The sequence below is a fragment of the Heloderma suspectum genome, chromosome 1 (genome assembly GCF_057233095.1).
Source record: "Heloderma suspectum isolate Gila_16-S chromosome 1, 16-S_ref, whole genome shotgun sequence".
In the NCBI taxonomy this organism is placed as follows: Eukaryota; Metazoa; Chordata; class Lepidosauria; order Squamata; family Helodermatidae; genus Heloderma; species Heloderma suspectum.
Genome location: NC_139458.1, coordinates 42,986,091 through 43,012,346, shown reverse-complemented (window position 1 = coordinate 43,012,346; position 26,256 = coordinate 42,986,091). Strand labels below are relative to the sequence as shown.

General features: G+C 45.9%; 1 pseudogene; it reads right to left on the bottom strand.

Moving 5' to 3' along the window:
• Window positions 1-25,794, bottom strand: part of LOC146357143 (serine/threonine-protein kinase VRK3 pseudogene) — an 86,909-nt pseudogene extending 61,115 nt beyond the window's left edge.
• Window positions 25,795-26,256: the final 462 nt, after the last annotated feature.

Below are 26,256 nucleotides of genomic sequence, written 5' to 3'. Positions count from 1 at the left end.
ACTGTCAGCATTCGTTTTTTGAATGGTTCAGGTAAAAGATAGAATCTTTTGTCAACAGCTCAAAATGAGCCTCAGCCAGCATGTGACATGGCAGACTGTGTACTACATGGTACATTAATGTCCAGGTGTGCTTACTGTTTACATGTGTGAGCATTAGAAACAAGATGGATCCACTGAACAATTTAGCTTCTGGAGAACCCGGTGGATGAACTGAGCCCTGAAGAATGGCAGTTCTAGTAAGTCAGGCTAACAAAATGTTAACAAGGCATCCCCAAATGGCAAAACTAGGGACGACATACAGGCAGTGATTTATCAGGGATAGGTTTGAGAAAATAGGGGCTGTCTCTGATAAATGGGAACATTTGGAGCATATGTGGGTGGAATAACTGTTCTCTCTCTTCTTCTCTGTTCTCATTGTGTACTCACCATTTCTGCAATGTATCTTTCCTTCAGAGTTTACTTAAAGCAGAGGTGCACAGCCTTTTTGGCCCTGAGGGCTAAATTCAGTTTTACTGGGGGCTCTTAGGGTTCATGCGTATACGCAGACACACACACACACACACACACACACACACACTCTGGGGTGGTTAGACACAGACATACATCGATCTGGGCTGCTTTTGGGTCTTTGGGAAGGAAGAATGGAGAGATAAGCATGGGGAGGGGGCGCTAAAGGCCGGAGGAGGCTACAGCTGTCTCCCTTCCCCAGCGTCTGATTGCTGCTTTAGCCAGCCAGTAGAGGCTGGTGGCTCCAATTCCAGTGGGGCTGTGAATCCATTCTGGGTTTCAGTCAGAACCAGCCAGAACTCTAAAGGAGCTGTCTGAGGTGCTGATCCCTAACCCCCAAATAGGTTCAGCACCTTGGATAGGTCCTTTAGAGTTCTGGATGGTTCTGACTGAAACCCGGAATGGATTCACAGCCCCACCGAAATCGGAGCCACCAGCCTCCACTTTAGCGTTGCCATTGGCACCACTAAAGCAGTGATTTGGGTCATGTTTTTTTACCCTTGGAGGGTAAACATAATTTAAAATAAAATAAATAAATGTGGAAGGAAGAAGTCTGCTGCAGCCTTGTCCCTTCCCCAATGCACCTGACTCGATCACTGCTCTGGGTCACTGGGGAAGGGACAAGGCTGTAGCCTCCTCCTCACCCTAGCCCCCCATCTCTCCCCCACCCCCAATGCTTATCTCTGCTCTCTCATCAGAGATTGGAGATAAGCACTCCTCTAGGAAGTGCTGCCACATTGGGAGACACAGGGGATTTGACAGCTTGCCAGAAATGGCTTGGCGGCCCACACTTTTCACACCCCCAACTTAAAGCTTCAGAGCTGCAGCCTCTTCCTTCCTTCTCTATAAATTTCTTCTTTACGTGGCCCTTTCACAGTCCCAGTGAGTAGGTCTTAACATCTCTTGGCAGAATACACAGCAAGCGGCCAAGTCGTCTCCTCACCCTCAAAATCATTAGCTGCAGCTCTGTATCTGTCTTTCCATATTGTCTGTCTAATACTCCCTAATTATGAAGAGCTTTCTGCCTTAGTGGTGCTAACCAATTTTTCATTTAAATGCAGATGTTCACTGACCTTCTGCTTATGGCTCAGCAAGGAAGAGCTCAATTTCTGCAATGTCAATGAGAAGGAAAGAAGATTGCCACTCTTAACACAGGGAACATTATGGAGGGGTGTAAGGGTGCTCAGCCAGAACCAGGCTTTCTTGGATGAAACTGTTTTTCTGATTCCATTTCAATCAGGGTTTAGGCCTGGTTTAAAACTGCCTTGGTCACCATGTGAGATTACCTATTCCAGGAGATAGACAGGGAGAGCGTGACCCTGCTGATTCTCCTGGAGATCTCGTTGGCTTTCAGTACTATCGCCCATGGTGTGCTGTTCTGTATGAAGAAGCAAGACTTCCAATTTTTCAAAGAAACAACATTATTTATTACATTGAAAAGATAACAATGGAGCTCTCTCTATAGATGGCTTCGCTCTATCCCAGCTACCTAGTGACGCTAACCAGTCTCAACCAGATCTCATTCATATCAGCAACAGTATGGTGTAATGGTTAGAGTGTTGGACTGGGACTCGGGAGATCCAGGTTCTGGTCTCCACTCGACCATGAAGCTCACTGGGTGACTTTGGGCCAGTCATTGACTCTCAGCATAGCCTACCTCACAGGGCTGTTGTGCGGGTTAAATGGAGAGGAGGTGGAGAATGTAAGCTGCCTTGGGTTCCTTGCAAGAGGAAAAAAGGTGGGATATAAATGTAAGAATACACACATAATAAATAAATATAAACAAGTATTAAAGAGACAGCATGCTACGCCCACACATGCTTTCCTTCCGGAAATGTCTGAACTGAGAGCAGGTGGGACAGTGTTGTAAGAGTTCTCCTCTTATTTGGATGACTGCTTTTGGGAGGTGATGCAGGGGGATTTCTGTTTGACTCCTTTGCATTTATACTTTGGGGTCCTGCAAGGTTCTATCTTGTCCTGCTTGCTATTTAGCATGTATATAAAACCACTGATTGAAATCATCTAGAGATTTAGACTGTGCACTGTCATCAGTATGCTGTTGAGTTCTGTCTCTTTTTATCTGATCCAGGTGAGGTTGTAGATGTGCATAATGAGTCCCTGGCCACAGTAATGGACTGGATGGGCGGGGGGGGGGGCAATACACTGAAGCTCAATCCAGATAAGATGGAGGCACTGTTGGTGGGTGGTTTGACTATCTGTGGTAGTGGTGTTCAACATGTTCTGAAGGGGTTTTTACTCTTCCTAAAGGATCACATTTGTGTCTTGGAGGGTGCTTGTGGATCCCTCTCTGTCATTAGTGGCACAAGTATCTTCTGTGGCATTGAGCACCTTTTAGTAGCTGGTACACCAACTGCAGCACTACCTCAGTGATTTATGCCCTCCTTTTTAGACTACTGCAATGTGGGGCTGCCTTTGAAGACAGTTTGGAAACTTCAGTTTGTACAAAATATGGTGGCAAGAGTGCTGACTGTAACAGTAAAAGACTATAACCCAGCTTTGCAATCATAGTACACCAAGATTGTGCCATCTTCGCTGGGTCCTGGTTGGTGACCAGAGTCAGTTTAAAGTGCTGTTTTTGACCTATACAGCCCTTCATAGCTTGAGGCCACAGTATCTGACCACCTATTCCAATATATTCCTACCCATGCTTGGAGATAATGGCCCTGCTCTTAGTGCCCCCATATACCAAGGTTCAGCAGGGGTCCTCTTCTGTGGTAGCCCCCCAATTGTGGAATGCCCTTCTTAGAGAGGTCCACCTGGCAGTAGTGGTGGGTGCCCCCCCATCCAGGTTCTCTGGGTGTCCGCCCAGCCCATGCCCCTGCTTGTGTTCACCCACGCTCAAGCTCCCTGCCACTTGCTGAGCCACCCACACTCACCCGGGCAGCCTCATCGAGCTCTGTGATCTCAATTTTTTGAAAAAGAAAATGGCAATCGCAAAAATGCACATATTTGCATATACCCAAAATGGAGCCAGGAACTGCCCATATATGCAAGATTACAGGCATTTGCTTGCCTGTAGTCTTGCGTGTATGGGCTATTCATGGCCCCATTTTGCATACACACAAAGATACGCATTTTCGAAAATGTGCATATACATTTTGTATATATGCAAATATGCTCATTTTCATGATTGCTATTTTTTCCTGAACAATGGCAGTCGCGGAGCTTGACGCCACCACCCGGGTGAGTGCAGGCAGCCCAGTGAGCATGGGCAGGGGGCGAGTGGGGGCAGGGGCTCAGTGAGTGCAGCTCGGGGATGCAGGCAGGGGGTGGGGTGGGGGCTTCCACTGGATTCCTGGACAGAGTTGGGTGCCTGTGCCATCCCAACCTGGCACTTTTCTTGCTTACTTTCTGGTGGCAGGCAAAGACCTTCATTTTCTCTCATGCCTTTACAAAAATATATGTATTTTACTTTTAGCATTGTTTTTGTTTTAAATCTCGGTGTGGTTTTATCTCTGTGGATATTTTAGATCTTTTATTATTTGTTTTAGTCTCTGCTATTGCAAATTGTGTTTAGGTCTCTGCTATTTAGTTTTGACTGAATTTTATTCATTTGACTGCTTTTATTTTGTATATGTAAGTCACACCAAGAGCGTATACTTTTGAGGGCCTAACTGTACTATATGCTACTCAAAAATGCATGTAACAGCACCCCATGCCCCCCTTTTTAAAGGGACAAAAAGCATGTTGGAGAGGGATTTTGAATGGAGAAGTAGTGGCAGAGGGGGTACTTAACCACTCTTCATTCCTTTGTTCCAAATTACACACACTTCCATCCACTTCCGCACCCCTGGAGTTCCAACTATATGGTTTAGAAAATGCAGTTTTTGAATTCTATGGGGGGAAATGGATTGAGGTGATCATTAGGAGAAGAAAGACACCTGTACTGGTAAATAAGAACATTCTATAGTCAATCAACAGTGCAACCTTCATGACCCAAAGCAGCATGATGATGGTGCATGATCCCACCTACCCCTAATATAGATCACTGGCATCACATTGAGAATCTCCATGTTAGAAGTTCTTGGCAAGGAAAAGCAAGTCAGATATAAGCCATTTAAGTTATTTTCAGCTCCTTTATGTTTTCATCATTGGTTCACTTAATAAACAGTAGAACAGCAGACTCAATGACAGTGCAAGCTGGTGGCTCCAGTTTTAGTTAGAAACAACCAGAGTTCTAAAAGCGCTATCCTGGGTGCTGAATCCATTGTGAGGAAAGGGTTCAGCACCTTGGACAGCACCTTTAGAGCTCTGGCTGGCTCTAGCTAAAACACAGGATGGAATTACTGCCCCTCCAAAACTGAAGTCACCAGCCTCCACTACTCAATGAGCCTCTTCGTGTACTTCCTGCTTCTGATACATTAACAAAAAAAATCACATTATGTGGATTTATGGCTTTAATTTCTGTGTACTTCTCTCTGCACTGGAAATTCCAGTCTTTGATTGATAGGTCTGGCTCCCCTGAAATGCTGCTGAGTGTTGGGGAAGAGGCAGAATCTTGTAAACCAAGAATAATATTTAGGCTATGAAAATTTAGTGGAAGACGAACAATAATAATAAAAAGAACTCCTGTTTTATCATTCTTTCACAATTCTTTTTAGATAGTATTTTCCAACAGCACATAAGTTATTACTGGTAATGATGATCAAGTCTTGCCCAGATATTATTCAAGAAAGCTTTCCCTGTGGAAATGTTAGGCTTCATAATGTGAATAATGAGAACATCTTTAAAGGTATATGTGACCGTGAGAACACAGTGCAACAGATCAGGGGCAAGAGTCCTTTTTGAAAACTGCCATCTACCCCAGGGCAGAATAAATAATAGAACTTTGAATTAGGAGATACCAGATAGCAAAACAGTTAATAACTGAATTTCCACAAAATATATCACTTGTACATTCTATTTAAAGGGCATGTCACACCATTTATTGAAACCTATTAATCAATCGCTTACACAAAAGGAACAATTAAAAGGTATTCTCTCCAAATCCAAGATTTTAAATGTGGGGAGATTTACTTGCATTGTACTTCAAACATTCACACGAGACTAAGGTGGTGTCTCCATGAATGATTTACTCTGAGCTGGCTGTGTTTGGAGGATACATGAAGTTGTGGCCATCCAGAATCCAGCCCGGAGCTAGGGATGGCGGAGAATTTCTCCCCGAAACTTCGGGGGGCTGAGCGCCAACGTGTTTGGCCCCCTGAACAAGTTTCGGGGAGAAATTCTCCGCCCCCCCTCGCACCCCGCAACCCCCCCGGGACGGGACTTACCTTTGCCAAATGTCCCTCCCGGTGGTGGGTCCAGCCGGTGGTTCGGCGGGTGTTCGTGCGGGGCGGGAGCGGCAGCTGGTCTTTTGACCGGCTGCCGCCGCCGCCATTCCAATCAAAGAAAAAAAAACAAAAACGCCCCCGTGATAGGCTACGTGACGATTAACGTAGCCTATCACGGCTAGATTTGCAAAGTCAGCCGTGATAGGCTACGTTAATCGTCACGTAGCCTATCACGGGTGACTTAAAAAAAAAAAAAAAGCGTGTACGGATAATGGCGGCCTCCATAGGGAGCCGCCATTCCCGTTCCTTATTTGGTCGCTGTAGTCTACGTAAAGATTTACATAGACTACGGCGAAAATAAGGGCAACGCTATTTGCGAATGCGCAAGCTCAGTTTACACTCAAGTGCTCTGCTGTTCTCCTGCACACGCTTGTCTGATCTCGGATGCTAAGTGGGGTCGGCCCTGGTCAGTAGTTGCATGGGCAACCGCCTGAGAATCAGGCTTCCTGCACTGAGCAGGGGGTTGTTGTATCCCCTCAAATGAGACTAAGTGGGGAAGGTGCTCTGTCCCTCCCCCCAGAATCCTCGACGGGAGGGCTGGGAAGCGATCTGGTCCTCCCCCCTGGGATCCTTGATGGCGAGCTCTGCTCTGCGGCGGCTCTGTGGAGCAGCCAGCCAGGGCCATCCACAGCCGGATTTCCAGCTGCGGACTGGCTGGTGTGGATGCAAATGGCAGCCGCCATAGCAGCCGCCATTTGCGTCCAGCCAGGCAGTCGTGATAGGCTCTGTGGAACTCCCTCCCTAGGGAACTCCGCCATGCCCCCTCTTTAATGAGCTTCCGTAGTGCATTAAAAACGTGGTTGTTCAGGCAGGCATTTGGGGTGGGTTAGGGTATTTTAGAAAATGTTTTATTGTAGAATTTTATTGTTTTAAACTGTTTTATTGTACGCTGTACATCGCCCAGAGTGGCTGGGTGACCAGCCAGATGGGCGATTAATAAATTTAATAATAAATAAATAAATAAATAAATAAATAAACTATATAAGTCTCTATGTAGCCTATCACAGCTGGGCAAAAAAAAAAAAAGGCGTACACAAATGGCAGCGGCTACGGTGGGCACCATTTGCATTCCTTATTTTTTGCCATTTTAGTCTACATAAATATTTACGTAGACTATTACGGCAAAAAAAAGGGGAACGCAAATGGCGGCCGCCATAGCCGCTGCCATTTGCGTACTGTTTTTTTTTTTTTGGATGGCTTGCCGTGATAGGCTACATAAAGACTTACGTAGCCTATCACAGCAAAGACCATGATGTAAATGACGGCCATGGCAGCCGGTCGAAAGATCAGCCGCCTCCGCCACCAGAGCCGCCGCCAGACCTGCCACCGGAGCCGCTGCTGTCCGGAACATCTGCCCCAGGTAAGCCTCGTCCTGGGGGGAATCCGCAGAGGGGTATGTGGCAGGCCGTTCCGCCACAGATTTTGGGGGCCCAAATGCCAGTGCATTCAGCCTCACTGAAATCTGTGGCGGAATTCTCCGCCATCCCTACATCCAGCCCTTTGCTTGTTGCTGAGGAGACAGGGGCTGCTGAGGAAGCTATGTGATCAGTAGCTGGAAGAAGACATGGGGCCGTCGAGAGCTGTGATTGGACAGGAGGGAAATACAAACACTGCCGCATATGGACAGGCGGGGGAGGGGACTACGACTGGATATGGTAGCAAAGGCGGAAAATCAGAGCACATTAAGGGGAAATACTGGGATATTAGGGTATTGAAATTGGGAGCACGGAAGTGGGAAATTCCGGTTCCAATTCGAGGCGGCTACTGTGTAGTGTGAAAGGTGGGCAGTGAAACCTCATTGGAAGCGAAAAAGGTGGTAAGTGTAGATCCAGCCGGAGAAAAATGTCTCCCTATCCACATTCTCCACACCAGGCATAATTTTGTAGATCTCTATCATGTCTCCCCTTACCCTCCTTTTTTCCAAGCTAAACAATCCCAACTGTTGTAACCTTCTCTCATAGGGGAGATGCTCCAGCCCCTTGATGATTTTAGTTGCCCTTTTCTGCACTTTTTCCAGCTTTACAATACCATTTTTTAGATGTGGTGACCAGAACTATACACAGTATTCCACGTGTGGTTACACCATAGATTTGTATAGGGGCAGTATGATATTGGCAGTTTTATTCTCAATCCTTTTCTAATTATGCCTAACATGGAGTTTGCCTTTTTTACAGTGGCTGCACACTGGGTTGACATCTTCATTGAGTTTTCCACCACAACCCCAAGATCTCTTTCCTGGTCAGTCAGTGCTAGTTCAGATCCCATTAGCTTATACTAGAAGTTGGGATTCTTTGCCCCAATGTGTGTCACTTTACACTTGCTTACATTGAACCACATTTGCCATTTTGATGCCCATTTTCCCAGTTTGGAGAGATACTTTTGGAGCTCTTCACAATCCCTTTTTGTTTTAACCACCCTAAATAATTTGGTGTCATCTGCAAACTTGGCCACATCACTGTTCACGCCTAATTCCAGATCATTTATGAATAGCTTGAAAAGTATTGGTCTTAATACAGATCCCTGTGGGCCCCCCTTGCACTGTGCACTACATGGCTCTGATGTGTTGAAACAATGTCTCTGATGCCTTAAATCAGAGCTACCAAATGTCCTGAAACAGCATTGTGGGGAAGCAATCATATATTTGCCACTGTCCTTAGATTACTGGAACTCCATGTCATTTATTCTTTAGTCGCTTCTGACTCTTCGTGACTTCATGGACCAGCCCACACCGGAGCTTCCTGTTGGCGGAGGTAGGGGGGTTTCGTACACCCCTAGTATTGATCTCTCATAATAGTGTGTACATTGTCCCTGTCTAATCCATTGAAAAAATGCAGTTTCTCTATATCCTTTGGCTGACAGCTTTAAGTTTTTTTTTCATTGTTATGATTAATTCATCTAGACAGTGATGTTATAAAGTTATAAAGTTGGAAGGAAAGCTTTTAAGACCAAGTTTCCTCTTTTATTTAGTAATGTTGCCAGGGCTTGATCAAGGCCATGATTGGTGCTGGGGCTAGCTATCTGTAGCGGGGGCTCTATTCTGACCCAATACGGAACTCACAGATGACATCTGTGCATGCACAGAGAGAGAGAGAGAGAGTCAGGGAGGGAAAGGGAGAAGGAGGGAGAGAGAGAGAGAGAGAGAGAGAAAGTCAAAGAAAATAATTTTATATATAAAAATAATGTGAACTACATATTTTAGTGGAAAACATCTTCCATGCTTTGCTGGAAGCAGAAGATTAATATCTGTGGCAGAGAACTCAAATACAACACAAGCTTCCCCTTTTACTGAAAACATAAACACACAATGAAACTCTTTCACACAGAAAGAGGTACAGAATGGCCTGCTCAGCACAGGATTTTTTTTTTTTTTTAATCAAAGGGCATTGTTTGTGTCCTGAGAATTTCCCTTTCAAGAACTAGATATCAAAGATAAGTTAAATGATAAATCTGATGATTTACAAGAATTACTAAATTTTGCTGGGCTCAGAGGTAAGATGGCTGTGGGTGAATAGAATGCAGAGGAGAAAGGGTTTTCCTCATGCATGGGAAAGTAGCTGGGTTGTATGACTGTGATAATAAAAACAGCCAGTGGGGAAAGTTTAGTGTCTCCCCCCGCTGCATGTTCCATTCAAATGAGCAGCTCCCAGCTCTCCATGTTGTCATTTAGTTTTAGTTTTACTAAAATGTTGCCTTTTCAATCAAAGTGTCTACAAGATGAGGTGACTAATCACAAGTCTCCGGTGTTACAAATAGTTTGGCCCACATACATCAGATGTATAGCACTGTTATTTGTCGAGAACAGCAGTACTTAATAGACATTAAAATTGATTGCTTAAAATAAACTCCAATGAAAGTTCACATTTGGCAAAACAAGACAATCACTTCCTTAAAGTTTCCTTACTCTCTCAGCACAGAAATCACTGGCTGTCTCTTCCTCCATTTGCCATGACCCTAATTACTTTATTGACTAGAGTGATTCCACTAGTGAATGCCTTTTAATTTCTTTTAATCACAGCAAAGCCTTTTACTTAACAATAGAAAATAATTAATCTCCTTTAGGGATGGAATTAGAAGGTTGCTTACTTGTGTGCTATCTGAAGGAAAATGATTAAATTAAACACACACGCACACACTACACACTGTGACTTAGAAGGTTCACTCGTAAAACTAAGATGGAGGCAAACTCAGGGACCCATGATAGAACTATCTTTTTCTTGATCTCTTAGGATGATGTGTGTGTATTTGCCAGCTAGTCCCAACCCAGTTTTCATGTAAAGGATTTGCATGGATTAATCCAGAACAGAGCTGAGTACCATTAACCAGTGTGATCTGAAAGAGCTCGGCAAGTGATTGCAGATAGGGTTGATCGTTTTCTTCCACAGACAGGGTCCACGTGTCGCCCTCCTGCATGGCATTGTTCTTGCTTTCTGAGATCTGAGTAGCATGCAACTGCTGGGAAAGTGATTGGGACCTGGCTGTATCTAAAATGTGAAGAGGAGTATGCATGGAAGGGAGAAGGGGAATGCTTTCACATTGGTCTAGCTGTTCATACCTAGGTTTCCCTTTCAGACCTTTGGCTAATGTGTGGTCATCTGTGGGTGAGACTGGCAAAGTGCTGTGATATTGGGGGTAGGGCCAGTGGTACAACCCCGCCCCTCCCTCCCTCCTTATGTTTGGCATACATATGGAGTCAACTTCTTAACAGGGTTTTGGGGCACTGGCTGTATCAGTGTTTCAAGTGGAGTAGCTACTGTATTTCAACCAGTTTCTTCACAAGGAGGCATGCAAAGGACATCCAAGTAGATTGGTGGCTCTATTTCTTCTGAAGTGAAATGAAGGGAATTTGGGTGACCCTACTCCAAAACATCTCCTGGAATCTCAGAAGTTAAAATGACTTTGATAAAATTTATGACAGTTCTTATTTATTTATTTATTTATTTATTGTATTTCTAGCCCACCTTTTTTCCTCCAAGGAACCCAAGGCAGCATACATAATCCTCCTCTCCATTTTATCCTCACAACAACAACCATGTGAGGTGGGTTGGGCTGAGAGTCTGTGACTGGCCCAGAGTCACCCAGTGAGCTTCCATGGCCGAGTGGGGACTAGAACCTGGATCTCCCTACTCCTGGTGCCACTACGCCACACTGGCTCTAGGGCCAAATCTACACATTGTGTCATATTGATATGGTCCCATCATGGTGCCACTATATCCCTCTTGCGCTTTTATACCTCATAGCACACACAATGACATATCTTGCAGTATTTTGGATAATATGGAATAAAACGTGGGAAATAATGCTAGAAAAGCAGACAATGGATTTCATTTCTATTAAATTGAATGAGGATGGTTGAAAAAAATGTGGGAGAAATTTTCAGCACAGCACTAATATATACCATGAGGAGAGAGCTCTGCTACCTATCATTTGTCATCCAGGCCAGAGGGGGTTTCATCCTGTTCCTTCTAACACCTGGGACTGGCCCCAACTCCCTCTGCAATGTTTCAACAGAGCTCATTTTTCTATATTATACATTTTTAATAAATCAGTTGGCAAAACAGGAATGGATATATAAAAATACTCTTTAATTTTTTATCAAATATTTTGCCTTCCACCTTCAGTTAGTTAGAATATATACAGAATGTGTTGTATACTACAGTCTAAAGTAGTTTAACACACAACAATTGTTTCCAGAAAATCCTGGAACTTGTTCTGTAAAGGAGACTTGGGAGCTTTAAGGAAGAATTCCCAGCACCTTCAAAAATTACATTTCCTTGAACTCTTTGGGGTAGGGAACTCTAACACAACAGTTAAACTCAATATAAAATCAATCGGCCTCTTGCTTAACATCAAAAAAACCAAAGTGCTTTACCAGCAAGCACAAACCAATCCCTCTATAGCGCCATCAATCCAGCTTAATGGTGTGATGCTGGAAAATGTTGATCACTTTTCTTATCTTGGCAGCCATCTCTCCACAAAAGCTGACATTGACGGTGAAATTCAGCATTGCCTGAGCTCTGCGAGTGTAGCATTTTCCCGAATGAAGCGTAGAGTGTTCAAGGATCGGGACATTCATAGGGAGACTAAAATGCTTGTTTACAAAGCCATTGTATTACCGACCTTGCTGTATGCCTGTGAAACATGGACCATCTATAAATGCCACTTCCAACTTCTCAAAAGATACTATCAATACTGCCTCCAAAAAATTCTGCAAATTACTTGGGAAGACAGACGGACTAATGTCAGCATACTAGAAGAAGCAAAGATCACCAGCGTTGAAACAATGATTCTCCAACATCAACTTCGCTGGACCGGCCATGTTGTTTGAATGCCTGATCATTGTCTCCCAAAGCAGCTACTTTATTCCCAATTTATGAATGGAAAACGGAATATTGGTGGACAGCAAAAGAGATTTAAGTTCTCAAAGCTAATCTGAGAAAATGTAACATAAGCATTGAGAACTGGGAAGCTCTAACCCATAAGTGTTCCAACTGGAGGTCAGCCTATATTAAAGGCACTATGGACTTTGAAGAAGCGTGAGTACAGGGCGAAAGGGAGAAACGACCTCAGTGGAAGGCACATCAAGCAAATCCTCACTGTGATCGCCTTCCACCTGGAAACCTATGTCCTCACTGTGGGAGGCTGTGTAGATCCAGAATCAGCCTTTACAGCCACCTGCAGACCCACTGTTAAGACTCTACTCTTGGAAGACAATCTTACTTGGTCACGAGTGATCGCCATGATGATGATGATGATGATGATGGTAGTGGAGTTATACTGGTGAAGCCCAATGCACAATGAAATAATCTCATACTGTTGGAGTTTTCACACAAGTATTCATAGAAAAGGGTTGTGACCTTCTGGCCATTCTCCAGCACATCCTTCTCTATGATAACATAGGTGTATATTCCATAAGATGAATATGTAGGTGCTATGATCACTATCTTGGATATGAGTGCTAGCAATGTGCAGAGAGGAACAATCACTTCTGGATTTTATCATGGTGAGACTGGTGACAGCAAGACATTCTTGCAAGCACCAATTTTAAACATCAGGAAGAATCTCCGCATGATATGAGGTGTTCAACAGTAGTAAAGACTGTCTTGGAAGCTGGTGGACCCTTCTAGACTAGAGTTTTTCAAGCAGAAGCTGGATGGCCACCTATTGAGGATGCTATAGTCATGGATTTACTGCACCAACAGAGGGTTGACCTAGATGATCTTTGAAGTGCCTCCCAACTCTATGATTCAATGACTTAATGGATAAAAAAGACCATCACTTTCTAAGGTGTTATATTTGCATGGCTTGCAGTAGTGATAGATATACATTCACTGAGACCCAGTTTGTATGTCATGAGTGGAGGTGAGCAAGCATGCTGCCTTTCATCAATTCTGCTTTCATAGAATCATAGAATCATAGAATAGTAGGGTTGGAAGGGGCCTACAAGGCCATCGAGTCCAACCCCCTGCTCAATGCAGGAATCCAAGTCAGAGCATCCCTGACAAATGGCTGTCCAGCCTCGTCTTGAAGGCCTCCAGTGTGGGAGAGCCCACCACCTCCTCAGGTAATTGGTTCCATTGCCGTATTGCTCTGACACTCAGGAAGTTTTTCCTGATGTTCAGTCGGAATCTGGCTTCCTGTAACTTGAGCCCATTATTCCGTGTCCTGCACTCTGGGATGATCAAGAAGAGATCCTGGCCTTCTTCTCTGTGACAACCTTTCAAGTACTTGAAGAGCGCTATCATATCTCCCCTCAGTCTTCTCTTCTCAAGGCTAAACATGCCCAGTTCTTTCAGTCTCTCTTCATAGGGCTTTGTTTCCAGTCCCCTGATCATCTTTGTTGCCCTCCTTTGAACCCTCTCCAGCTTGTCTGCATCCTTCTTAAAGTGTGGTGCCCAGAACTGGACACAGTACTCCAGATGAGGCCTAACCAGTGCTGAGTAGAGGGGAACTAGTACTTCCCGGGATTTGGAAGCGATGCTTCTATGAATGCAGCCCAAAATAGCATTTGCCTTTTTTGCAGCCACATCACATTGTTGGCTCATATTCAGCTTGTGATCGACGACAATTCCAAGATCCTTCTCGCTCGTAGTGTGGTTGAGCCACGTATCCCCCATCTTGTAACTGTGCATTTGGTTTCTTTTTCCTAGGTGCAGAACTTGGCATTTGTCCCTATTAAATGCCATTCTGTTGTTTTCTGCCCAGCACTCCAGTCTATCCAGATCACTTTGAATTTTGTTTCTGTCTTCCAAGGTATTAGCTATCCCTCCCAATTTTGTGTCATCTGCAAATTTGATCAGCATTCCCTGCACCTCCTCCTCCAATTCATTAATAAAAATGTTGAAGAGCACTGGGCCCAGGACTGAGCCCTGCGGTACCCCACTCGTTACCTCTCCCCAGCTTGAGAAGGTCCCATTGATAAGCACTCTTTGAGTCCGATTCTGTAGCCAACTGTGGATCCACTGGATCGTTGTTTCATCTAGCCCACTTCGAGCTAGTTTGCTCATCAGGATATCATGGGGCACTTTGTCGAAAGCTTTGCTGAAGTCGAGGTATATGATGTCTACAGCATTCCCACGGTCTACAAGGGAGGTGACTTGATCAAAAAATGAGATCAGATTTGTCTGGCAGGACTTGTTTTTGACAAATCCATGTTGGCTTCGAGTAATCACTGCATTGTTGTCAAGGTGCTTCCAGATGGATTGCTTTATGATCTGCTCCAGAATTTTCCCAGGGATTGATGTCAGACTGACTGGTCTGTAGTTCCCAGGTTCCTCCTTTTTACCCTTTTTGAAGATAGGGACAACGTTAGCCCTCCTCCAGTCATCTGGCACTTCCCCGGTCCTCCATGATTTCTCAAAGAGAATAGACAGCGGTTCTGAGAGCTCTTCTGCCAGTTCCTTTATGACTCTAGGATGCAGTTCATCTGGCCCTGGAGATTTGAACTCATTCAAAGTAATGAGGTGTTCCTTGACCATATGCCTGTCGATCTCAAGCTGCAATCCTGCCCCTTCAGCCTGTACTTCGCCTTTGCCAGGGGGGTCATAGACCCTCTTTTGGGAGAAGACTGAGCCAAAGTAGGAATTGAGCACCTCTGCCTTTTCTTTGTCATCTGTTATCATTTTGCCATCCTTATTTAATAGCTGAACAACCATTTCTTTCCTCTGCCTTTTACTATGCACGTAGCTGAAGAAAGCCTTTTTGTTGTTTTTAGCATCCCTCGCTAACCTCACCTCGTTCTCCGCTTTAGCCTTCCTGACGCCATCCCTGCAATTCTGTGCTACCTGCCTGTACTCTTCCTTTGTTACTTGGCCTTCTTTCCACTTCCTATATGTGTCCTTTTTTGTTTTCAGGTCATCCCTAAGCTTTTTGTGAAGCCACATTGGCTTCTTCTGTTGTCTTCCACCTTTTCTTCTTGTTGGAATTGTTTGTGATTGTGCCTTGAGAATTTCCTTTTTTAAAAGTTCCCACCCATCTTGGACTCCTTTTCTCGCTAGCATTGTTTGCCATGGGACCTTACTGATCATTGTTCTGAGTTTATTAAAATCAGCTTTCCTAAAATTCAGGGTACGCGTTTGAGTACACTCGGCTTTTGCTTCCCTTAGAACCAAGAACTCAAGTACAACATGGTCGCTTTCCCCCAGAGTTCCTGTAACTGCTACTTTATCCACTAAGTCATCTCTGTTGGTTAGGATCAAGTCAAGGATAGCCGATCCTCTAGTTCCTTCCTCTACTTTCTGTAGGAGGAAGTTATCCGCCACACAAGTCAGGAATTTCCTGGAGGGGCCATGTTTTGCAGAATTTGTCTCCCAACAAATATAGGGGAAATTGAAGTCCCCCATTACTACTACATCATGCTTCCTTAAAACATTGGCTATTTGCTTTTCAAAAGTTTCATCCTTGGCTTCTCCTTGATTGGGTGGCCGGTAGTAGACTCCGACCACCAGGTTCCTTTTATTCTTTGCTCCATTTATTTCAACCCAGATGCTTTCGATGGGGCTACCAAGCTCCTCCTCCTGTATTTCTGTGCAGAGATATGTATTTTTCACATACAGTGCAACCCCGCCTCCCTTTCTGTTCCTCCTGTTCTTTTTGAACAAGTTATATCCTTCAACTGCTGTATTCCAGTCATGAGAGTCATCCCACCAAGTCTCAGTTATACCTATCAAGTCATAATTTCCCTCCTGTATTAAGAGTTCAAGTTCGTTCTGTTTGTTTCCCATACTCTGGGCATTAGTATATAGACATCGAAGACCATGTGCTTCATAGTCTGGCTTTCTTCCTACATGTGTCTGAAGACTATTATTGGGCGCTATCAGCGCTGTTCTCTCCATTGCAGTGCATGCGCCTACGTCCATTGTTACCCCCAACATTACATCTCCCTTCCCCGTAGGATTCAGTTTAAAGCCCTCCTGATGAAGTTCTTCATGCTGTGGCCAAACACATTCTTCCCAGCCTTTGTGAGGTGCAACCCATCCCTAGCCAACAGCCCATCTTCCAGGAAGTATAGCCCGTGGTCCCAGAATCCAAATCTCTCTCGTCGGCACCACCTTCGTAGCCAGTCATTCACCCGGAGTATTTTTCGTTCCCTTTCTATCCCTCTTCTAACTACTGGAAGGATGGATGAGAAAACTATCTGGGCCCCAAAGTTCTTGAGTTTCCTTCCCAAAGCTTCAAAGTCTGACGTGATCTCTTCGTAGCTCCGCTTGGCGGTATCATTTGTTCCCACATGGATGAGAAGAAAGGGATACCTGTCAGTGGGCTTTATGAGTGCAGGCAACCTTTCAGTCACGTCTCTAATCTGTCCTCCCGGGAGACAACATACCTGGTGAGTCCACGGGTCTTCGCGACATACTTGGGTCTCGATCCCACGCAGCAAGGAGTCTCCCACTACTACCACTCTTCTCTTCTTCTTCTTGTAGGCCTGGGTTTCATCGCCTCTGTTTGACTGACCTTTAGCCTCTTGCTCACTCTCATGCAGGTTCCCCTGTGATTCTTCCTCTGCAGGCTGTCCTCCAGTCTCATCTGCAAGTACCTGGAATCGGTTCCACAGCTCCACCGCTTCCACTGGTGCAGAGTGGCGTCTAGTTCTTCTTCTCCTAACTGTCACCGTTTTCCAAGGAGTATCCTCTACTCCATTTTTCTTCACCTCAGCATTTCCCACTGCCTCATCTTGCTGTTGCTCTTCAAGCTTCTGGTCTGCCTTTTGCTGCTGTAGTTCCCCCATTCTGTCCAAGAACTCTTCGTGTTCTCTTATTCCCCGGAGGGTTGACAGTCGCCGCTCCAGTCCACTTACTTTTTCCTCCAGCAGCGTGATCAACTTGCACTTGTTGCAGGTGTAGGCCATGTTGTTCTCAGGCAAGAAAACAAACATTGCACACACCTTGCAGGTCACCACCACTGGAGAGTCTTGTCCTTCCATAGCCTCTTTTCCCTTTTTGTGTCTAGCTTTGTGATTGTTCTAGACTAGCCTGTGCCTGCTCCTCTACTCAGTAGAGGTTAAAAGCAGAGTCCCACTGGTGTGGAAGTGTGTGTTACAAGACAAATAAATGAAAAAAAGTTAGTAAAAATAAAAAATAAAAAAAAATGTTAGGGGCCTCCCCCTTGACCTCCCCTGCCGAACTCCCCTGGCCAACTCCTGTTTGCTCCCTCTGGTCACTCAGTCTCTGGGAGCTTGCTTGCTTCTGTAGTCCCTGGACCAGCTGGAGCAGCTTGCTCTGCTCTGCTCAGCTGGGAGGCGGGAAACAGACTGAAGCTTCCCGCCCAGTCAGCTGCTGGGAGTACTCAGGCCACACCCCTCCAATTCAGTTGGAGCTCTCAGAAGCTCCTGGTGAGCTCACAGCCAGTCAGAAGGATAAAGGGCAGCGCCCTGGGCTTCCTGCAACCCACTTACCTCTTAGCCTCTGTCTCCTTTGTCTCCTTTGTCTCTTCAACCACTGCAACTCCCCTGGCCAACTCCTGTTTGCTCCCCCTGTTCGCTCGCTCTGTTCGCTCGCTCTCTGGGAGCTTGCCTGCTTCTGTAGTCCCTGGACCAGCTGGAGCAGCTTGCTCTGCTCTGCTCTGCTCAGCTGGGAGGCGGGAAACAGACTGAAGCTTCCCGCCCAGTCAGCTGCTGGGAGTACTCAGGCCACACCCCTCCAATTCAGTTGGAGCTCTCAGAAGCTCCTGGTGAGCTCACAGCCAGTCAGAAGGATAAAGGGCAGCGCCCTGGGCTTCCTGCAACCCACTTACCTCTTAGCCTCTGTCTCCTTTGTCTCCTTTGTCTCTTCAACCACTGCAACTCCCCTGGCCAACTCCTGTTTGCTCCCCCTGTTCGCTCGCTCTGTTCGCTCGCTCTCTGGGAGCTTGCCTGCTTCTGTAGTCCCTGGACCAGCTGGAGCAGCTTGCTCTGCTCTGCTCTGCTCAGCTGGGAGGCGGGAAACAGCTTTCAATTAGAGATGTCAGAGAATTCTGCCATGGATCTCAGTGAGGCTGAATGCCAGTGCATTCGGCCCCCTGAACTCCGTGGCGGAACGGCCTGCCATCCCCCGGCCCCCCCACGGATCCCCCCTGGGACGAGACTTACCTGTGGTGGATCTTCTGGGCGGCTGCCGCTGCCGCCATTTCCAGGCTTGTGTAAAAAAAAAAAAGACGTGATAGGCTACGTAAAGATTTACGTAGCCTATCATGGCTAGGTTTAAAAAAACAACAACAACAACGACGTGATAGCCTATGTAAATCTTTACGTAGCCTATCATGGTTGGGTGGGTTTATCGCATTGCCCTTATTTTCACCGTAGTCTACGTAAATCTTTACGTAGACTACAGGGACCAAATAAGGAACGCGAATGGCGGCTCCCTATGGGGGCCGCCATTTGCGTACGCACTTTTTTTTTTTTTTCAAAGTCACCCGTGATAGGCTACGTGACGATTAACGTAGCCTATCACAGCTGACTATGCAGATCTAGCCGTGATAGGCTACGTTAATCGTTACGTAGCCTATCACAGGGGCGTTTTTTTTTTTCTTTTGAAGTTCGTGGCCGGGGAGACGGGGCGCTTCTCCCCGGCCTGAATTTCGGCCGGGCAAGGTGGGAAGCCTCCCCGCCGGCCTGAACTTCGGGGGGAGCAGCGAAGCGCCTCCCCCCCACCGCAAAGCAAGCTGCGAGACCAGGTAAGTGACTTTTGTGCATCCCTAGCTATTTGCTTTCCCCTTTATTTTCACCATCATAGTCTACGTAAATATTTACATAGATTAAGATGGCCAAAAAGAAGGAATGCAAATGGCGGTGGCCGTAGCCGCCGCCATTTGCTTACATGTGTTTTTTGTTTTTTGTTTACCCAGAGCCCTCTGCGGCCAGAAATCCGGCTGCAGACGGCTTTGGCCTGGCTGGGCCTGGCCGGCTGCTCTGCGGAGCTGCCACGGAGCACAGCCGGCCGTTCGAGGATTCCGGGGGGAGGAACGGAGCGCCTCCCCCCCAGCGAGGATTCCGGGGGGAGGGACGGAATGCCTCCCCACCCACCATAAACATAATCTGTGAACAGGTAAGTCACTTTCGTACATCCCTACTTTCAATCAACAGCCAAGGAATGCCCTGTTCCTGGGTTGTTATCCTCATGTCCAAACAGCCAATGTGTTGTAGTGGTTAGATTCGGGAGCAGTCCTATGGGGATAGGCGGCCGCCTCTAAACTCGGAGGTGACTGCCTATCCAATGCAGGACAGGAGAAGCATGGAGGGGATCATTCCCTCTGCACTTCTCCTGTCCTACATTTGTAGCTAGACAGCCAATTTTGGCTGTCTAGCAGTGGAAAGGCGGAGCGGGGGAGGCGGCTGCTGGATGGCACATAGGATGTGTTGTACCGGCATTTCCACCTTCCCCGCCCCAGAACGCCCCCCAGAATACCCCATTTTCGCCAGTCCGCGCTCCTCTTCTGAGCACAGAGTGTGGGACCATTCTGAGCTGCCTGAGAGGCAGCGTGGGTGGGGGGGGGAGGTCAGTTCTCCGGGAACTGATTTTGGAGAGCAGGCTCCGAGGTTGGTTCCTGGAAAACTACATATCCTATGGCTGTCTAGCCTCTGACTAGCAGCCACAGGATTGCTCCCTTATTGTCTTAGTACTGGGTGCTCTGGATTCAGATCATTATTGACTGGTTGACCAATGATCTTAGGCCAGGCTGGTCACTAGATCTCAGCCTAACCTATTTATTTTTATACTGCTCTTCAATTAAAAGTCCCAAGGCAGTTTACATCTACGGTAGTTCTGAAGATAAAGGTGTGGAGTGTGGGAGGAAGGTCTATGCATGAGCTTCTTGGAGGAAGAATGTGACACAGTTATTATAAATAAGTGTGCCTGGACAGTCTAACACTATCTTTTGAGATTGGCTCTTCTCCAGCACTGCTAATAAATGCTGAGCTATTTTATGCCTCATTAAGAAATGTTCAGCAATCTTCAAACTTTTTCTAATTCATATTATCAAGAGTCTGAAATGTTTGCTTCAATTAATATTCACAATTATTCCTAATTCGTACGGCTGTCACCATAATTTTAGGGTCCATTCAGACCAAGAATCAAAGTGTCAAAGCACATTCTGTTCAAGTGGTCAAGCTACATCTGCTCTAACATGATGGATAAGTCTCAAAAGCTCAATATCCATTCATCAACCAGTGTCAGGCATTTCATGACAAAAGCTGGAATTTGAATAGGTCTGTGTACCTATTCACCTTTCTTGAAACTGAAACATTTGGATACGTTACAGTTTAAACCACACCTCCTCCCAAATGCCAAGATTTCAGTTTTGTACCACTTCAGACAAAGACTGGAATGTAACTGAGATCACCCACCAAATTGAGATGATGATAAAATCTAAAATTCAACACATGGAAAACAACAAAGGGAGGGAAGTGGAAGCAGGGTTAAACAGGGAGATACTATGTGATTCCATTTAGGCTTCATTAAAGCTATACAGAGCAGTTGTAACTAGAGATGTGAAGGTTCAGAAAAAGACAAGAAAAAATGGGGAAAGAACCACACTTTTTTTTCCCCCTGAGGACTGTTTTTGTTTCCCCCCAAAAAACTGGAAAAATTGAACAGCTCTGGATTATGAAATATTTTCTTTTAGAATTTAAGACAAAGTATTTATTTATTGTTACCCAGCCTTTATCCCTCCAAAAATGATTTCTAAAACTATGTAATAAGAACATTTTTATAGAAAGACTAGAGATGTAGCATGTCTGGAAATAATGAAGCCATGAGGAAAAATGTTTTTTAATCCTCTCTGTAAGATTCCCAGCATAGTTACTTCTTTCATGCCTTATTAAAATTATTGATCAAATGTATATTTTGCTGATAGACATTTATGCTCAGTTTCCCAACATGTGAGTAGAGTCACCACTGTGCGTTCTTGACAGTAAATGTGCATTGTTGACAGTTTGGGTTTTGTTCTATAAGTCCTGTGTTTCTGATGCTGAAACAGTCATTTCACATAGTTCTAATGTGTTCAGACAATAATTACAAATTTACTGAGTTTACTTTTAAATGTTTTAAAATATAATGATAATTTTATGAGCAAACTAAGTTATACATAAAATAACTTTAAGAACAGAAAGGCTGCTTTACGTTCTTAAAGCAGCCCTTCCCAACTTGGTGCCCTCCAGATGTTTTGGACTACAGTGCCCAGCATTTCTGACCATTGGCCATCCTGCCTGAGGCTGATGGGAACTGAAACCCAAAATATCTGGAGGGCACCATGTTGTGGGAAGGCTGTCTTAATGTAACAAAGTGACTTTAGATCTGTAAAGAGCACTATAAAAATAAGTATTGCTTACGTAGCCTATCATGGCAAAATACAGGGACGCAAATGGTGGCGGCTACAGCGGCCGCCATTTGCGTCCCTGTGCAGGCTGCCCAGTGGCCGGATATCTGGCTGTGGGCGGCCCCAGCCGGCGGCTCCGCGGAGTTGCCGCGGAGCTGGCTGGGGAGAATTTCAGCGGGAGGGATGGAGCACCTCCCCCCCACTGCAAATGTCACCCTTCGAAAAAATAAGTGACGTTTGTACATCCCTAATTGCAACTCCATGGTCCAGAATGATTCTGCTTATTTCCTTTTAGTACTTATCACACAGGCCTATCAGGCTTCCCAATCCGCCCAGCGCACAAGCTCAGGCAATCTGACACTGGACACCCAAATCAGTGAGATTTCTTTATTGCAGGGAATCCCACAACAAAAGCTTTATGGTTACACTCTTCAGAAATCATATAGCTGGTGGTCAGTAGCTAATAGGCTCTATGTAATTCCAGATAGGGATGTCAGAGAATTCTGCCATGGATTCCAGTGAGGCTGGATTCTTTAGAATCCAGCCCCCGGGAATCCGTGGCAGAATGGCCTCCCGCCCCTCCCCGGCGGAATCCCCCTGGGACGGAACTTATTTGGGGCGGTGGCGGCGGTGGCGGCAGCTGGTCTCCTGGCTGGCTGCGGCTGGGCTGCTGTGGCTGCCATTTGTGTTCTTGCAGCCGTGATAGGCTATGTAAGTATTTACATAGACTATCACGGCAAAGAGCAGGAACGCAAATGGGGGCCGCTACGCCATTTGTGCCCCTGCTCTTTGCCGTGATAGGCTACGTAAGTATTTACGTAGCCTATCACGGCAAAAAAAGGGAACGCAAATGACGGCGGCTACGGCGGCCGCCATTTGCTTCCCTGTGCAGGCTGCCCAGCGGTAGTATTTACATAGCCTATCATGGTAAAGGCAGCCATGCAAATGGAGTAGCGTCCGCCATTTGCGTGGCTGCCTTTACCGTGATAGGCTACATAAATACTTACGTAGCCTATCACGGCAAAGAGCAGGGGTGCAAATGGCAGCCGCTATGCCATTTGCGCCCCTGCTCTTTGCCGTGATAGGCTACATAAATACTTACGTAGCCTATCACGGCTGCTTGCAAGGATGCAAATGGCGACCGCTATGACAGCCACCATTTGTGGCCATAGCAGCCTGGCTGCGGCCGGAACTCTGTCTGCGGCTGGCCCTGGCTGGCGGCTCCGCAGAGCTGGCTGGAGAGGATTCCGGGGGGAGGGACGGAGCACCTCCCCCCCACTGCGGATGCCCTGGTGCGGAGCCAGGTAAGGGATTCGTACATCCCTAATTCCAGAACAGTCCAAAGCTAAACACTGCTACTGTGACTGAGATCCTCAACATGGTTTCTCTGTTGAGATCTCCATGGTTCTGAACACAAGGGAAGGGACTCTGGATTCCTGGGTACCTAACCCAGACAATCCTTTCACGGGACTCCAACCCCAGACATAGAAAGGGAATGATTCCTGGAATGAACCCATCAGGCAATCAGGGGATAACTTCTTGAAAGGCCTGACAACTCACACCCATAGAGAGTCCAGCTTTGAATCTTTTGTTGATAACTCTAGGCTACATCATCAAGGCCCATCAAGATCAAGGGAAGGGTTTACCCACACACGCAAGGAGTTCCAGGCCACCGCTTTCGCATTGGCAACTCCACGCTGTATGAGCAGAGGGAAGTCCAAAAGTCATAGATCAAACCCAGCCTGCCGTACACTGAGCTGACGACAAACACAGACACGCAATCCACAGCAACGAGAGTTCAAGTCTATGAAAAGCCTCACAGTACTTTTCATGGCAAGTCCTTAACAGTCCAAAGTTCCAGTCCATGTGCAGAGTGCCTCCAAAAGCCCAGACAATGATGGATCCAAACAGAGAAGGCTTCGGGCAATGAAGACGAGATGTTCCTAGCAAAGGCTCTTCACCTTTGCATCAGCTTAAAAAGGAAGGCGTGACTGTAGGGCACCCCCTCCAGATCCCTTGACAGACACGGGCCTTTAGCCTTTCAGCAAGACCCATGTGTAAACAGGGTGGCACTGCTCAGCCCTCCAGCAGTGACCCTTCAACGTGGGCAACCCTTCTGCAAACGCCTCCCCACCTCTGTTAGGTTCTCACGGACAGCTTCCAGCCTCCCTGCATGCCAAGGCCAGACCAGCAGGTGGACAGGGAGTTGGGTGACTCCCCCTGGCTCTGCTCTGAGAACGCTGGCAGAGATGAGCTCACACAGACTCTGACATTCCAGAAACTGAATAGGCCCAAGCCCTTCCAGGCTACTTCCAATCAAATCCTGGCTATGACCTACAAGGCCCACTGCAGTACTGAAGCTGGGCCTTGACAAAGCCATGGGAACTTCCATCCCTCTGTTAATACGATATGCAGTAAACTAGGGCTGCCAACTGAGCAGAGTGATAGATAGGTATTTTTTAAAATCAGGTGCAACAGATGCTTTGCCCTGTTGTCAAGCAGGGAAGAAGATGAGCTCTTTTCCTGACACTTGGGTACTTGGCAAGTGGTAAATCAAGCATTTTTGCTGAACTCGCATGCCTCTGGGTTTTGAACATTTGGTACTGAACTCTTGGAGAATTCCTCATCTCTTCCCCCCACATCTGACACAACAGAAACTCAAGGTTAATGGCATGTACAGAGGGACATAACTTCATATACGTGCAAATGTATAGGTCTGTGATTAAAGAGCAGGGCTTTAAAGCATACTTCTCCTGAGGTGAAGCACTAGGGTGCTCATATTTCAACTCTATCCTCTAGTGCCACTGGTTTCTGAAATGTTGGTACAGTGCACCCCACACAGGAAGGTCCCTCCCCATCTTTGTCCCCCTCCATATAAGTGTGGATGCTGTGCTGCTACTTCCTGATCACAGAGGTGCAGAGGAGAATCAGCAGGACCCAAATAACCACCAGACCCCTTATATAGGGCTGGTGGAAGATGAAGCACTTTGATGTGCTCATAATGGCCAATGGGGACTTGGGGACACTGGAGGAAAACATTCCAGACTCTCAGTTACTGGTACTAGAACTCAAGTAGGGTACAGGGAGGCTACTACAGCTTTGTACTGTAATAGCACCTTCCCCAGAGATCTACTAGCAGTAAACCTGCAGGTAGTACAAATTTGATGAAAGGAGAGATCCATATGTGAGCAAAATAACAAAACCTGGTTTTATTCATACGGTTTACAAAGAATCCTCATTAACAACCACACCTGATTTCTGTGTATAGTTGTATTCCATTAATTGTCCAGTTAGTATTTATTTTTTAAAAAAAGTAAATTCTGTTGTTGGAGGGCAAGGAACGTTGCAGAGCTAGGTGGCAAACTGCATTGACAGCATTATGTCTGATCCTGCCATTGGAAGGATTTCAAAAAGTTCACAGCTGTTGCAAAGTGAGCATTTTCTGTGCGTGTAGTTATTAATTACTTCAAGCAGAGGGAGATTCATCACAAGAGGATGACCCTTTGGGGGGCATGTGCTGAAAACCAGGATTCTCTGAATTAAAAAGTAATCAGAGAAGCCAGGACCGCATCCAAAGGTAAATCTCTCGTTGACAGAAACCCAGCAACATAATCTCTTAGAAATCAAAGGTAATTAATTATTATAGCTTATGCATCTGCAAGCTATTGGGAGTAGGAGAGCATGTTTTCCTTTTCTTGCTTTTTTCCAATCAAGATCACACCACTGAAATCTAATTCCAGATTGTTGGGGAGGATTTGGAATATTTTATTGTTTTCTTATCATAGCTATAGTGATAAGGCTGTTGTAATCCTGGATAATTCTGGGATAATATTGTTTGTAGTTATACCTGGTAGATAAGATCAATCAGAAGCCAAGCTCTAGGCCCCAGTGCCTCCATAACTAGCTGCCTGTGGAAGTTACAAGATTTTTTTCTTCTATATGCAGTGTGTCATGTAAGTATGAAGATATGCCATGTGGGTAGAAATGAATTCAGTTCCCATTCTTCCCAGAGTCCATCACACTGGATTCTGGTACCAGCTGTACTGTGGACCATCTGAAATGACACACTCACTATTTGACATTCCTTATTTACTATTTGCTGTTTGATCATATGCATTTTATAGTCAATATTTGATAGCTGATATTCCATGTCGGGTAGCTGACATTTTGTATTTTACCCTTTAAAGCCCACCCTATTCCTCATTTATCAACCCATGCATAATGAAGAGTGGTACAGTTATGAACAGATCTTTCTTGCAGGTTGCCCATGCAAGCTAATGGAACAAAGTGATTCTGTTAGCCAGGACAGGGGAGAGAAGGCGGGTGAGGGAGATGGGTACATAATCTTTCTGTGCTCTTCAGTTGGCTCAGAAAAATTACTTGAGATCTTTTGATTTGGGGGAAGGGAGATCTTGGTTCTCAGGTAATTTCCAGGTTAATCCAAGGTGAATTTGGAGAAGTGGTTCAGGGCTGGCCCTACCATTAGGCAGAGTGAGGTGGCCATACCAGGAGGCAGATGCTGCAGGCTGCGATGGCACTGGTAGCCTTCTGAGTAGTCTTCAAAGGCAGCCCCATGTACTACTGGAAGCTACCACAGCATGAATAACCGGAG